Consider the following 13319-nt stretch of genomic DNA (forward strand, 5'->3'; position numbering starts at 1 on the left):
TAATCGGCTTGTTGTGCGCTCTAAAAACTATAAAGTAACCTCTTAAAAGGAAATTTTAAGTTAGGAATTCCATGCTACTTACAAAATTCTTAATTGTTTTCAATACCCCTTCAAGGCTTTCATGTCTGATATTGTGTCTCCACCTAAGTACCGGTATCTGTTGGACGCCAAAGCCGGGCAATGATAAAGGAAATGCTTCAACGTCTCAGCATCTTCCCCACAAGCCCTACACCTGCTATTACTTGCTGCACGGATTTTGCATAAGTCAGCTCGTAGTCCTATGTGTCTCGTTATGATACCGAAAGCTATACTGACCTCCTACTTACTTGCATTCAATAATAGCCTCGTATTTTCACGATCCGGATCTCCTCATAGGATTTTCGCAGTCTTACCGACCGTTTCGTTGTTCCACAGTGTAACATGCACTTTCGTCGACCACGCCCCTAAACTCGGACAGCGTCGACCTGAAAGGCTTCGGGCTAACCAAGTTTATTGACGGCAGTCCTCTGGTATTCACTGCCAAATCATCTGCTCTTTCATTCCCCCTTAGTCCGCTATGATCCGGCACCCAAACGATGCGGATTTTCCCATCCTCAGAGAAGGCGTAAATCTCCTTCTTACACTGCAAGACTGTTCGTGACCTTACCGTCCTGGTTGTAATTGCCCTGATGGCCAGTTAAAGTCCGCAAAGATGTTCACACTCGACGTCCTCACGTAAACACCACACCACCTCATGCATTCCGTGATCGCACGGAATCTCTGCCTGCAGGATCGTATTTTGTTCGGACAATCTAAAACAGGTCTCAGTCTCTTGGTTCTCAATGTAGATCCCCACTCCCACTCTCTCCTCTAGCTTTGATCCATGTTTTTATAATTTTCGTTTTCTGCTCTCAAATCCCTTTCATTTGAGTCCCATATTGTCATGATCGTCAAATAAACCTATTTTAAGGGGTTTTGGGGTTCGGGAGTAGATTACGAATATGGCCAAGAATTAGAAATAGGCTTTATAATTTATTGATAACGGAAGGTGGCGAACCCTCCACCGTTACCCCAAAAACACAACTCAAAATCAAAAGTGGACCGATAAGGACAATATGGGTATGGGAAAAGTATGCGGGAGCAGATAACGAATCTGGCATACAAAACGCCCAAAATGGGCACATTAGCCAAACACGGATATATGGGACTCGGTTTGTTTGTTCTGTATAGACTGAAAAACGTCAGAACCGATTTTCTTAAAATGTTCGCATATTGTGTAGGTTGGCCTGGAAAGAAACAAAGGCTATATAATTTTTGGATATCGGAAGGGGGACGGACCCTCCCCCTTATGCCAAAGAAACAACCCAAAAACAAAAGTACACCGATCAGGATAATATAGGTATCAAATGAAAGGTATTTGAGAGTAGAATACGAATATGGTATTCAAATTTGAGTCTAAGTACCCATCGGGCCGCCTCAACCCCAAAACATCCCCAAACAGATATATTGGACGTTCATTTCAATATGGGGTTCAAATGACGGGTATTCGGGAGTAGACTTAGAATTTGGTACACAAAATCAGATCGAAATATATGGGGCCAACGGATCAAATCGGACCATATTTGTATATAGTTGGTATATAGATCGATCTGCCGATAAAGGGTCTAATGCCCATAAATGCTTTGTTTTTTATCCAATTTCACTGCAATTTGTAACAATGAGTAGTTTAAGGCTTTCCGACAACTGACCCAAATATGGTTTAGATCGGACTATATTTAGATATAGCTGCCATATAGACTGATCTGCCGATAAGGGGACTGAAGCCCATAAAAACTTTATTTATTACCCGATTTCGCTGAAATTTGAAACAGTGCGTTGTTCTGAACCTCCCAACATCCGACCTAAATATGGTCCTGATCGGTCTATATTTAGATATAGGTGCCATAAAGACCGAACTGCCGATAGGGGGACTAAAGCCCTTAAAAGCTTTATTTATTACCAGATTTCGCTTAAATTTGAAACAGTGAGTTGTTCTGAGTCACCCGATATCCGAACTTAATATGGCTCAGATCGGTTTATATTTGGATATAGCAGCCAAAAAGACCAATATTTTGTTTTACAAAATTGAACAGTGACTTATATATGTGTTAGACCACTTAATGTCCGTGCCGAATTTGGGTGCTTAAGTTATCCAGTTTTCACCGGATTGTAACGACGGGAGGCTTACATATATACCCGAGGTGGTGGGTATCCAAAATTCGGCCCGGCCAAACTTAATACCTTTTGTTTGTTTTTGTATTTTTTGAAGAAAAGGGGAGGGTCCGCCCCTCTCCGATATCAAAAACTGATATAGCCTATTGTTGCTTCCAGACCACTTCCCACAATCTGTGAAAATTTTAAGAAAATAGGTTTAGCTGTTTTTTGAGTCTTTAATACCTATACCCACAACAAACAACGAAACAAACACAAAAACATTTTTATATGTCTAGATTGTATAAATAAATAGATATAATTATTGTGATGTATAAATATCAGAACTCATAAGTTATTCTAATTCTGTGTACGCTTCTAAAAATTATAGTTTTACAACCTTCAAGTAATCGAAACTTAAAACTTTAATTAACTTTGCCATAGGTTTCCCAATGAATTTCATTTGTGCACACCGACAGACGTTTTTTATTTCGATCATTGGGCTAGGTCACCCTTCTGCATGCACTCATTATAATAAAAATGTATTACAAGTAAAGTATAACATTTATATTACTGAGTTTATTTAACTTTCTTCATATTTAATTACATCTCTGCAAGCAACCTCCAACACAAGGTGAGAGTCTAAGTAATACAACCCTCTTGTTCATCGAACGGTCCACTAATATCATTGTAAGGAAATGCATTTTACCTGTCAGCAGACATGACTGTATTTTAACATTGCAATGTTATAGTGGCATTCATTTGGCCCGGATGAAACGTTTACTGCAAAGTTGTAATGGACAGCAGAGAAACATTTAGTTGTAAGCGAACATTTCAGTTTTGCTTGCACACATTACATCAAACATCTGCTTCATTTTATCTGTTATGGAATGGTGAACAGCAGAGAAATCCCAAGTTGTAATCGAACATTACAGTTTGCTTGTATAAATTACATCAAACATCTGCTTCATTTACTACAGGAATGTGAATATAGTGTATGTTGATTATTCATAGATGGCGCTGATGCTGCTGAAATTTAAGGGATTTATTATAGAATATATGCAACGGGGTTTGTGCTATTTGATGCTCAGTGGTCAGTTTTTCATAAAGTAAAGGTATGTTTTAATATAAAATTACTCTTTAAAAGAATCGACTTATCAAAGACTCAAATCGTGAGACTGGTTTATATGGAAGCTATATCAAAATGTTGCCTTATATGAACCATATTTGGAATGGTCTATATGCAAAAATTTCAAAAAATCGGATCGGGAGATCGTTTATATGGCAGCTTTATAAAGGTATGGAGTGATACTGAACGGTTTATATGGGAGCTGAATACAGAAATAATGAAATAGAAAAAAATGTATAAAAAATTCTAGCTCGAAAGGAATGAACCGAATTGTGATCGGTTTCGATTAGCATAAAGTGAAAGAATAAAACTGGTTAGATAAAATTTTTCTCGAATTCGTGGTCTAGGCAATAAGTGTTGTCAGGTGCAATCTGACATTTCTTGTTTAAATTTTGGCATTTTCTAGCATATTCGTACTCAGACGTTTTCATTTACGACCATTATTTCTGTTGTTTACAGTGTTTAAAAAAATTAATTAAGCAAAAAAATTGAATTAACCTAAGAACATTTTGGTGCGATAATTTTTCACAACTTCGGCATGGACTATCCTGAGAAGAGTGCATTGATAAACAAATCTTTGTTTGGTGATGAATCAGCATTTTATAGCACTGTAACAACACGGGGTTAATGAATTTAATCGTGGCCGAAGCTAGCTCAAGGAAGAGTTCCGTCATTATCGTCCAAATACGGCCGTTGCACCAGATAACATTGATGTCGTGCGTGAACTTATAATGCAAGATCGTCAGGCATCATACCGTGAGATAAAGGCATCTTTGGTCATTTATCCCACCAGCATACATTCGATATTCCATGAACAACTTGCCGTTGAAAAGCTTTAGTTCTCATTGGACCCAACACAATTTGACAATCACTGAAAAAAAGAATAGTGTCGATTAGTACGAAGAAATTGTGAATTGCTTCAAAACATAATATCGTCACAGATGGCAAATCAGGGATCTTTTCATATGGGCCCGGAATAAGAAAACAATCGACCATGTGGATGTGGGCCTTCGAAGAATAAAAGTTGTTCGTGAAGAAAGAACTTCAAGGCAAATGGTCGCCTGCTTCTTCGGCAAAACTGGTAAGTGGCGACTGTGTTAGATCACAGTTTGTTTGCTGAAGTTTGCAGGAAACTCAAAATATTAACACTGAACACGACTCATTTTCAAACATCTGCTCAAACCTTTTTGATAGGCGAAAACGAGAAATTAATGGATCTTCCGACGTACAGCACTGACTTGGGACACAATGACGTCGAGTCCCGCACATTTTACTTTCCGAGTGAATCATCCGGACTCGACCGAGTTAAAAACGAGTAAAAAGGCATTTGGATACCCACCACCTCGGGTATATATGTAAACCACATTTCGTCAAAATCCGGTGAAAAATGCATACCTTATGCTCCATTGCAGCTATATCGAAATATGTTTGGACCAAATACTAATAAATACACGTCCTTATTCAATTGTGTAAAACAAGATATTGGTCTTTTAGTAGCTATATCTAAAAATAAACCGATCGGAACCATATACCTCACGGATGTCGAAAAGTCACTGTGTCAAATTTCAGTGAAATCGGATTATAAGTGCGTCTTTTATGGGGTCAAAACTTTAAATCGAGATATCGGTCTATATGCCAGCTATATCAAAATCTGGACCGATCTGAGTCAAATTGAAGACGAATGTCAAAGGGCCTAACACAACTCACTGTCCCAAATTTCGGCGACATTGGACAATAAATGCGCCTTTTATGAGCCTTAAATCGAGAGATCGGTCTATATGGCAGTTATATTCAAATCTGGACCGATCTTAGCCAAATCGCAGAAGGATGTTGAAGGGCCTAACAAAACTCACTGTCCCCAACTTCGGCAAAATCGGATAATAAATTCGCGTTTAATGGGCCCAAAACCTTAAATCGAGAGATCGGTCTATATGGCGATCTGTGCCATATTGCAGAAATATGTCAAGGGGCCTAAAGCAAAAGTGTCCCAAATTTCGGCGAAATCGGACAATAAGCCTTCTATGGACCCAAAACCTTAAATCGGTCTATATGGCAGCTTTATTCAAATCTGGACCGATCCTGGCCAAGTTGAAGAAGGATGTCGAAGGACTTAACACAACTCACTGTCCCAAATTTCGGCGACATTGGACAATAAATTTGCCTTTTGTGGGTCCAAAATTTTAATCCAGGGATAGGTCTATATGACAGCTATATCCAAATCTGGACCAATCTGTGCCATATTGCAGAAGTATGTTAAGGCACATAAGTAAACTCACTATCCCAAATTTCGGCGACATTCGACAATAAATGCGCTTTTTATGGGCCCAAAACCTTATATCGAGATATCGGTCTATATGGCAGCTATATCCAAATCTGGACCGATCTGGGCCAAATCGAAGAAAGATGTCAAGGGGACTAACGCAACTCACTGTCCCAAATTTTAGCAAAATCGGACAATAAATTCACCTTTTATGGGAGAGATCGGTCTATATGCCAGCTATATCCAAGTCTGGACCGATCTGGGCCAAATTGAAGAAGAATGTCGAAGGGCCTAACACAACTCACTGTTCCAAATTGCAGCAAAATCGGATAATGAATGTGGCTTTTATGAGCCTAAGACCCTAAATCGGTGGATCGGTCTATATGGGGGCTTTATCAAGATAAAGTCCGATATAGTCCATCTTCGAGCTTAACCTGCTTATGGACAAAAAAAGAATCTGTGCAAAGTTTCAGCTCAATATCTCTATTTTTGAAGACGGCAGAATAATTTCAACAGACAGACGGACGGACATGGCTAGATCGTCTTAGATTTTTCCGCTACTTTATAGGGTCGGAAAAGGATATTTCGATGACAAAATGAATATAGCCCCATCCTTGGTGGTGGGTATAAAAATTCATCAAAGTACTGAAGCTATAAAACTAAGACATTCGCAATTAGTACAAAATTCAGCTCTGACTTTATGACCAAATGTCACCGCCTATGGGTCAGTTTCTGGAACAAGTAACGACCACAATTTTCAAAAAAAAAAAAAAAAATTAAGAATCTTTCCTTTCACAGTAAGATTTTTGAAAATTTTCGATTTTGAAAAAATGTGGTGTGGCCTCCCCCAAAAATAAAATCCTGGCAACGTCCCTGATGGAAGCTATACCAAAACATGGGCCGATTTGGCGCATTTTCAATCCCAACCTAACTGCACTAATAAGAAGTATTGTATTTATGCAAAATTTCAAGCACCTAGCTTTACTCCTTCGAAAGTTTGCGTGTTTTTTAACTGACAAACAGACGGACGGACATGGCTAAATCGAGTTAAAAATTTCAAGGCGATCAAGAATATGTATACTTTGATGGGTCTCAGATCAATATTTCGATGTGTTACAAATGGAATGACGAAACTGGTATACCCCCCTTCCTATGGTGGAGGGTATAAAAACTTGCTGATTTTATTCAGTAGGATATTCCCTCAATACTTTTAAAAATATTTTCATAAAAGTATTATATTGTCATTGAGATTTTTTAAGTGTTTCAAAAAAGTAACCGTCAAAAACATGCGTTTTCTCCTGTGAAAAACGAATATAGTACCAGCCTAGAGATATTATAAATATTTATTGGGTTGTCCGAAAAGTAATTGCGGATTTTTTAAAAGAAAGTAAATGCATTTTTAATAAAACTTAGAATGAACTTTAATCAAATATACTTTTTTTATACTTTTTTTCTAAAGCAAGCTAAAAGTAACAGCTGATAACTGACAGAAGAAAGAATTACAGAGTCACAAGCTGTGAAAAAATTTGTCAACGCCGACTATATGAAAAATCCGCAATTAATTTTTGGGCAACCTACATCCTATATATGCCAAAAACATGATCTTCGTGTGTTATGGCACACTTATTAACTTTTCTTTAGATTTAAAAATTCTAAAGATGAAAACGCTTCGATTATTTGAAACAGTCCTTATATTCCTCTTTCTTTCAACATTGATTATGTTTTTTAAGATTCTTAAAATTTTATTGCAATATTTCTTATATTCCACAACCTTACAATACTTGCTTATTTTGTATTACCATCCGCAAGGTAACATAAATTTAATTTAAATCGAATTCCGTTATTGAGCTCTATAAGTTCGAAGCGAACATAGTTGACTCTTCTTGCTCTCCCACTCCATGTTAATGGCGCATATGTTACTCTCAGTTGTTCAATGTTGTATTTACAGAGATGAGCAGGAGACCGCCAACACATACTCACAGTTAGCATGATACATGTGAGAGGGCTCGTGCCATCCTCGTAAAAAATCATTTGTTTACTTAAGGTTACACACTGTTATACTGTGAAAAACAACAACAGCTTGGTTGGTGGATTGTTTGACTGGATTCAAGCAGAGAGTACGGCCACAATGAGTTGTTTGTTTTTTTTTTGTTTATGTGCGTTCGAATGTCAGCTGTTCTAGTTGTCAGCCCTCATAGGCTGGGGATGCCTGCCTACAAAAAAAAAAATACGGCCCTCTGTTGTTGTTATTACAGTTAATGCCTGTCGTGTGTTCTTCTGGGTCGTGCTTGCTGAAAAATGTTTTCGTTTTTTCCCGCATGCATTTTCTACAGAGCAAAGTTTGTGAGTGAGCGCGCGTACAAGACCACCGAGCCCATATGCCTGAAACAACATGTGTGACTTCGGCTCTGCTAAATTGCTATGTCGCTCTCGTCGTCGCCCACGAACTGTTTCTGCTGTAGCACCATTTAGTCACAAACGCGCTGTGAAACCGTTCAGCTAGCTATAACGGATAAAATAGTTGCCGGTTGCTTACGATTGCTTGCATTGAGAGAAGCAGCATAACAGTTTGTATCTTTTGTGGGCTTTCTTCAAGACATCTGTGTGAAGTCTGTGCAGTTTGTAAACTGCGTGCTATTCTTATAAGAAGAGCAGTATCTGTCGGTTTATAATGACCGCCTGACATATTTGGCATTAGTGAAGAAAAAAAAAATTTTTTTTTTTTGAAACATAATTATATTGAAAATCCGACCAACACATATATACATACACACACACATACAAACGAATAAATAAAAAAAGAAATGCAGTTTAGTGGTGAAATATAGCAAAGAAAATACACACAACATAATTTTGAGTGATCTTGTTTTTGGGCCATAGAAATATTTCGCCAACAAATTTAAAAATAAAAGTGAAATACAACAACAAATTGCATTTAAAGTGGGTTAGTGTAACAGATTTTTACATAAAGAAAAAACAAAGTTTTGAATGAAGTCTTAAAGAAAATAATTGTTAAAAAAAAGAAAAGCAAATTACAAATTACTTTGTTTTGAAATTCTTGAAGATTAAAAAGTGTTTTAGAAGAATATGCAACTGAAAATATTTGTGAATGTCAAAATGTGTTAATTTACAATGCACTGCCATCAGCATAAAATTGCCATTTCAAAGTTGGAAATTTAAAAATATTAATGAACCATAATTACATCCCAATCAAATGATATTTCGTGAATATATCTGAGCCCCAATGTATTCGAATTAGAGCTAAGCCTTATACAATATCTCTTACCGGAATAACCTTCAGAAAATAAACTCACTTCAAAGGTAGGTTTATAACATGGAAATACACATAAATCATTTATTGCTAATAAGGTAATTTGCATAGGCTTAGAGCTAGTAGTGGGTCTACTTTTTGCGGGAATAGTTCCATAACCGCCAAAAATATGTTAATGACACTGTGGGGAATTTTCGATTTTGGTTGAAACTTATAGTAAAGGGTTATTTTTTTTGGCTAATATCTTTTTGGCAACACTGGTTTAAACAGCTCACGCACTTTTTGGGTTTTGTTTCACGGTCAAACATCTTCAGTTTGGCCTGTAATTTAACTTTGAATCGTTTTACAAGCGAACAATGCTTGGAAATTATTAAAATTTATTATCAAAATGCGTGCTCTGCCAAGAAACTTCATCGCGCGCTTCTTCCCTTATACGACGTAGCTCATTTTTAGCTCAATAGGTACGTGGGAGGCCACCATAGCTCAGAGGTTAGCAAGTCCGCCTATGACAGTGAATGCCTGGGTTCGAATCTTGGCGGGACCATCAGAAAAAAATTTTCAGCGGTGGTTGTCCCCTCCTAATGCTGGCAACATTTGTGAGATACTATGCCATATAAAACTTCTCTCCAAAGAGGTGTCGCACTGCGTCACGCCGTTCGGACGCGGCTATAAAAGGGAGGCCCCTTATCATTGAGCTTAAACTTGAATCGGACTGCACTCATTGTTATCTGAGAAGTTTGCCCCTGTTCCTTAGTGGAATGGTCATGGGCAAAATTTGCAATTTGTTTACGTAAATAAGCAGAAGATCAGCCAGAAGCATTGTAAGAGCTACCAATGCACCCAGAAAAAGTCATAGTTTGGTAAGGTTTATGGGCTGGTGCCATCATTGGACCGTACTTCTTCCAAGATGGTGCGAATCGTAACGTAACAATGAATGGTGAGCTCTATCGTGATGATATGATATCCAATTTTTTCGGAACCGGTCAATTGGCCGCCTAGATCTTGTGCGATTCAACTGTTTATACTATACACCACTACTGTGGTACAGGGTATTATAGATTTGTGCATTTGTTTTCAACGCTTAGAAGGAGAAGAGCTAGACCCATTGATAAGTATGCGGATCGGCTTAAAATCACCTCTTGATACGATTAAGCTATGCCCGTCTGTCTGTCTGTCCATGTATTGTTGTAATCAGGGAACAGGTCGCATTTGTTGTACGATTTTTGGTCCAAGGACAAGCGCTATTGATTTTGAAAAAAATCGGTCCAGATTCAGATATACCTCCCATGTATATTTTTCATCCGATGTGGCCTTTTAAATCTGTAGAAGCCACAATTTTGGTCCGATCCTCACAAAATTTGGCACAAAGTGCTTTTTTTTAAAGACCCAAAATGCTGGCAAAATTTTATTGAAATTGGTCCACATTTAGATATAGCTCCCATATATATCTTTCATCCGATTTGACCTATTAAGGCTGTAGAAGGCGTAATTTTGATTCGATCTTTACAAAATTTGGCACAAAGTGCTTTTTGTGATGTTCCAATATGTGTGCAAAATTTCATTATAAGCGGATCAGATTTATATATAGCTCCCATATATATCTTTTATCCGATATAGTTGTTTAAGGCTGTAGCAGGCACAATTTTGGTCCAATTTTTATAAAATTTGGCATGGAGCGTTTTATTCAACGTCCTCATATGTGTGTAAAGTTTTATAACAATCGGTCCAGATTTAGATATAGCTCCCATATATATTTCTCATCCGATATGGCTTTATAAGGCTGTAGAAGCCGCAATTTTGGTCGGATCTTTACAAAATTTGGCATGAAGCGTTTTTTTCAACGTCCTCATATGTGTGTAAAGTTTCATAACAATCGGTCCAGATTTAGATATAGCTCCCTTATATATTTTGGCCAACATAGCCCTTTAAAACTGTAAAAGCCACAATTTTGGTCCGATCTTTAGAAAAATTTTTCATGAGATGGTTTTATTGACATCCCAATACGTGTGCAATATTTCATCAACATAGCTTTAGGATAGGGGGTATATTCATTTATTAATTCTGTTTCCAACACATCGAAATATAAATTTCCGACCCTACAAAGTATATATATTTCGGATCGTCGTAAAATTCTAAGACGATTTAACGATATCCGTGCTTTATTTATTACCCGATTTCGCTGAAATTTAGAACGATGAGTAGCTTTAGGCCTCCCAACATAGGATCCAAATATGGTTCAGATCGGGCTATATTTTGATATAGCTGCCGTATAGACCGATCTACCGATAAAGGGTCATAAACCCATAAAAGCTTTATTTATTACCCGATTTTGCCGAAATTTAAAACAGTGGGTTATTTAAAGCCTCCCAAAATCTGACTTAGATATGGTTCAGATCGAACTATATTTATATATAGCTGCCATATAGACCGATCTCCCGATAAAGGGTCTGAAGCCCGTAAAAGCTTTATTTTTGATTAAATTTCGCTGAAATTTTAAACAGTGAGTAGTTTTAGGCTTCCCAACATAGGGCCTAAATATGGTTTTGATCGGACTATATTAAGATATAGCTGTCATATAGACCGATCTGCCGAAAAGGGGTCTAAAGCCAATAAAAGCTTTATTTATTACCCGATTTCGCTGAAATTTGAAGCAGTGGGTTATTTAAAGTCTCCCGACAACTGATTTAGATATGGTACAAATGGGACTGTATTTAGATATAGCTGCCATATAGACCGATCTCCCGATAAAAGAGTCTGATACCCATAAAAGCTTTATGTATTACCCGATTTCGCTGAAATTTGAAACAGTGAGTAGCTTTAGGTCTCCCAATATAGGACCCAAATATGGTTCAGATCGGGCTATAGTTAGATATAGCTGTCATATAGACCGATCTGCCGATAAGGGGTCTGAAGCCAATAAAAGCTTAACTGTTTATCAAAGTTAGCTGAACTTTGAAACAGTGAGTTGCTCTGAGCCACCCAATATCCGAAATTAATATGGTTCAGATCGGTTTATATCGGGATATAGCTGACCAAAAAGACCAATATTTTGTTCCACAAAATTGAATAGTGACTTATATATATTAGTCCGTGCTGAATTTGGGTGCTTAAGTTATCCAATTTTCATCGGATTATGATGAAAGGGGTTTTACATATATATCCGATATGGTGGGTATCCAAAGTTCGGCCCGGTCGAACTTAATGCCTTTTCATTTGTTTTTTATTTAGTTGAGATGAATTCATTCCAAGGCTTATTCTGTATAGTTTGTTTTTTATACCCTACACCACAGCGTTATACTTATTTCGTAAGACCTCGAAATATTCGTCTAAGACCCCATAAAGTATATATTTTCTTGGTCCTCATGACACTTTAAGTCGATCTAGCCATGTACGTCCGTCTCTCTCCGATCTCCCGACTTTTTGCACGTAGCATAACTGTGCCAAGTACGGTCTAAATCAGTCTATAACCTGATATAGCAGCCATATAAACCAATCCCAATTTGACTTCCTGAACCTTTGAAGGGCTCAATTATTATTCGATTTGCATGATATATTGGTGGTGGTATTTTTCTATAACTTTTAACATCTATGACAAGTACGATCCATATAGGTCTATAACTTCGTATAGCTTTTATATATCTGTAAAAGTCATTCAAAGAATTTGTCATATGCGATCTATGGGGGAGGGTATATAAAGTTCGGACCGGTCGAACTTGACGCTCTTTAACTTGTTGTTACTTACGTCGTTTTAATGGTAAAGGGCCGATATTTCAAGAATATAAAACCTCTAGTTTTAAAAGAGATTGCTGTACGTTTCCATTTACAAACACATTTTCTTGCAGAGAAAGACGAAAAAAATATATAATTTAGTTGAAAATAAGAAAACTAGCTGTTCAAGCGGTGACATTCTGAGTCGATCTAGCCATGTCCGTTCGTCTCAAGTTTCATTCGATTTGCCTGAAATTTACTTGATTTGGAACAATGACTTGAGTTACGACTTCCAACATCCATGCCAAGTATTATCCGAATCGGTCTTTAAACAGATAAAGCCCCCATATAACAAAGACTTGTGTTACGACTCTCAACATCCATGCCAAGTGTGATGCGAATCGGTCTATAAACAGTTATAGTCCGCATATAAACCGATCACCGGATTTGACTTCTGGAGCCCTTAGAAGCCCCAATTATAATCCGATTTGGCTGAAATTTGGCCTTGTGCAATGTTTTTCATCATCCATGCCAAGTATAATCCGAATTGGTTTATACTTCTTTATTTGACTTCTTGAGCCCTTAGAAAACTCAAATTACCTTACCTTTTATATTTGGGGATTAGACAACCCTTCTGCCAAATGACAACTCCATCTTAAAGCTTGACATATTTGGCTGCTATATCCAAATCTGGACCGATCTGAGCCAAATTGAAGAAGAATGTCGAAGGGCTTAACCTAACTCACCGTCCCAAATTTCAGCGACATCGGACAATAAATGCG

The 13319-nt window shown here is 37.5% G+C and overlaps 1 protein-coding gene across 2 annotated transcripts in view; it reads left to right on the plus strand.

Annotated features, from left to right (window-relative positions):
* The first annotated feature begins 8607 nt into the window (after positions 1–8607).
* Positions 8608–13319, plus strand: part of LOC106083240 (uncharacterized) — a 440964-nt gene continuing 436252 nt past the window's right edge. For both annotated transcript variants that reach the window (XM_013246151.2, XM_013246152.2), the window contains exon 1: positions 8608–8879. The gene's annotated coding sequence lies outside the window, so the exon portion shown is untranslated. The remainder of the gene's footprint in view (positions 8880–13319) is intronic.

Source organism: Stomoxys calcitrans, chromosome 3 (assembly GCF_963082655.1).
Source record: "Stomoxys calcitrans chromosome 3, idStoCalc2.1, whole genome shotgun sequence".
Lineage (NCBI taxonomy): Eukaryota > Metazoa > Arthropoda > Insecta > Diptera > Muscidae > Stomoxys > Stomoxys calcitrans.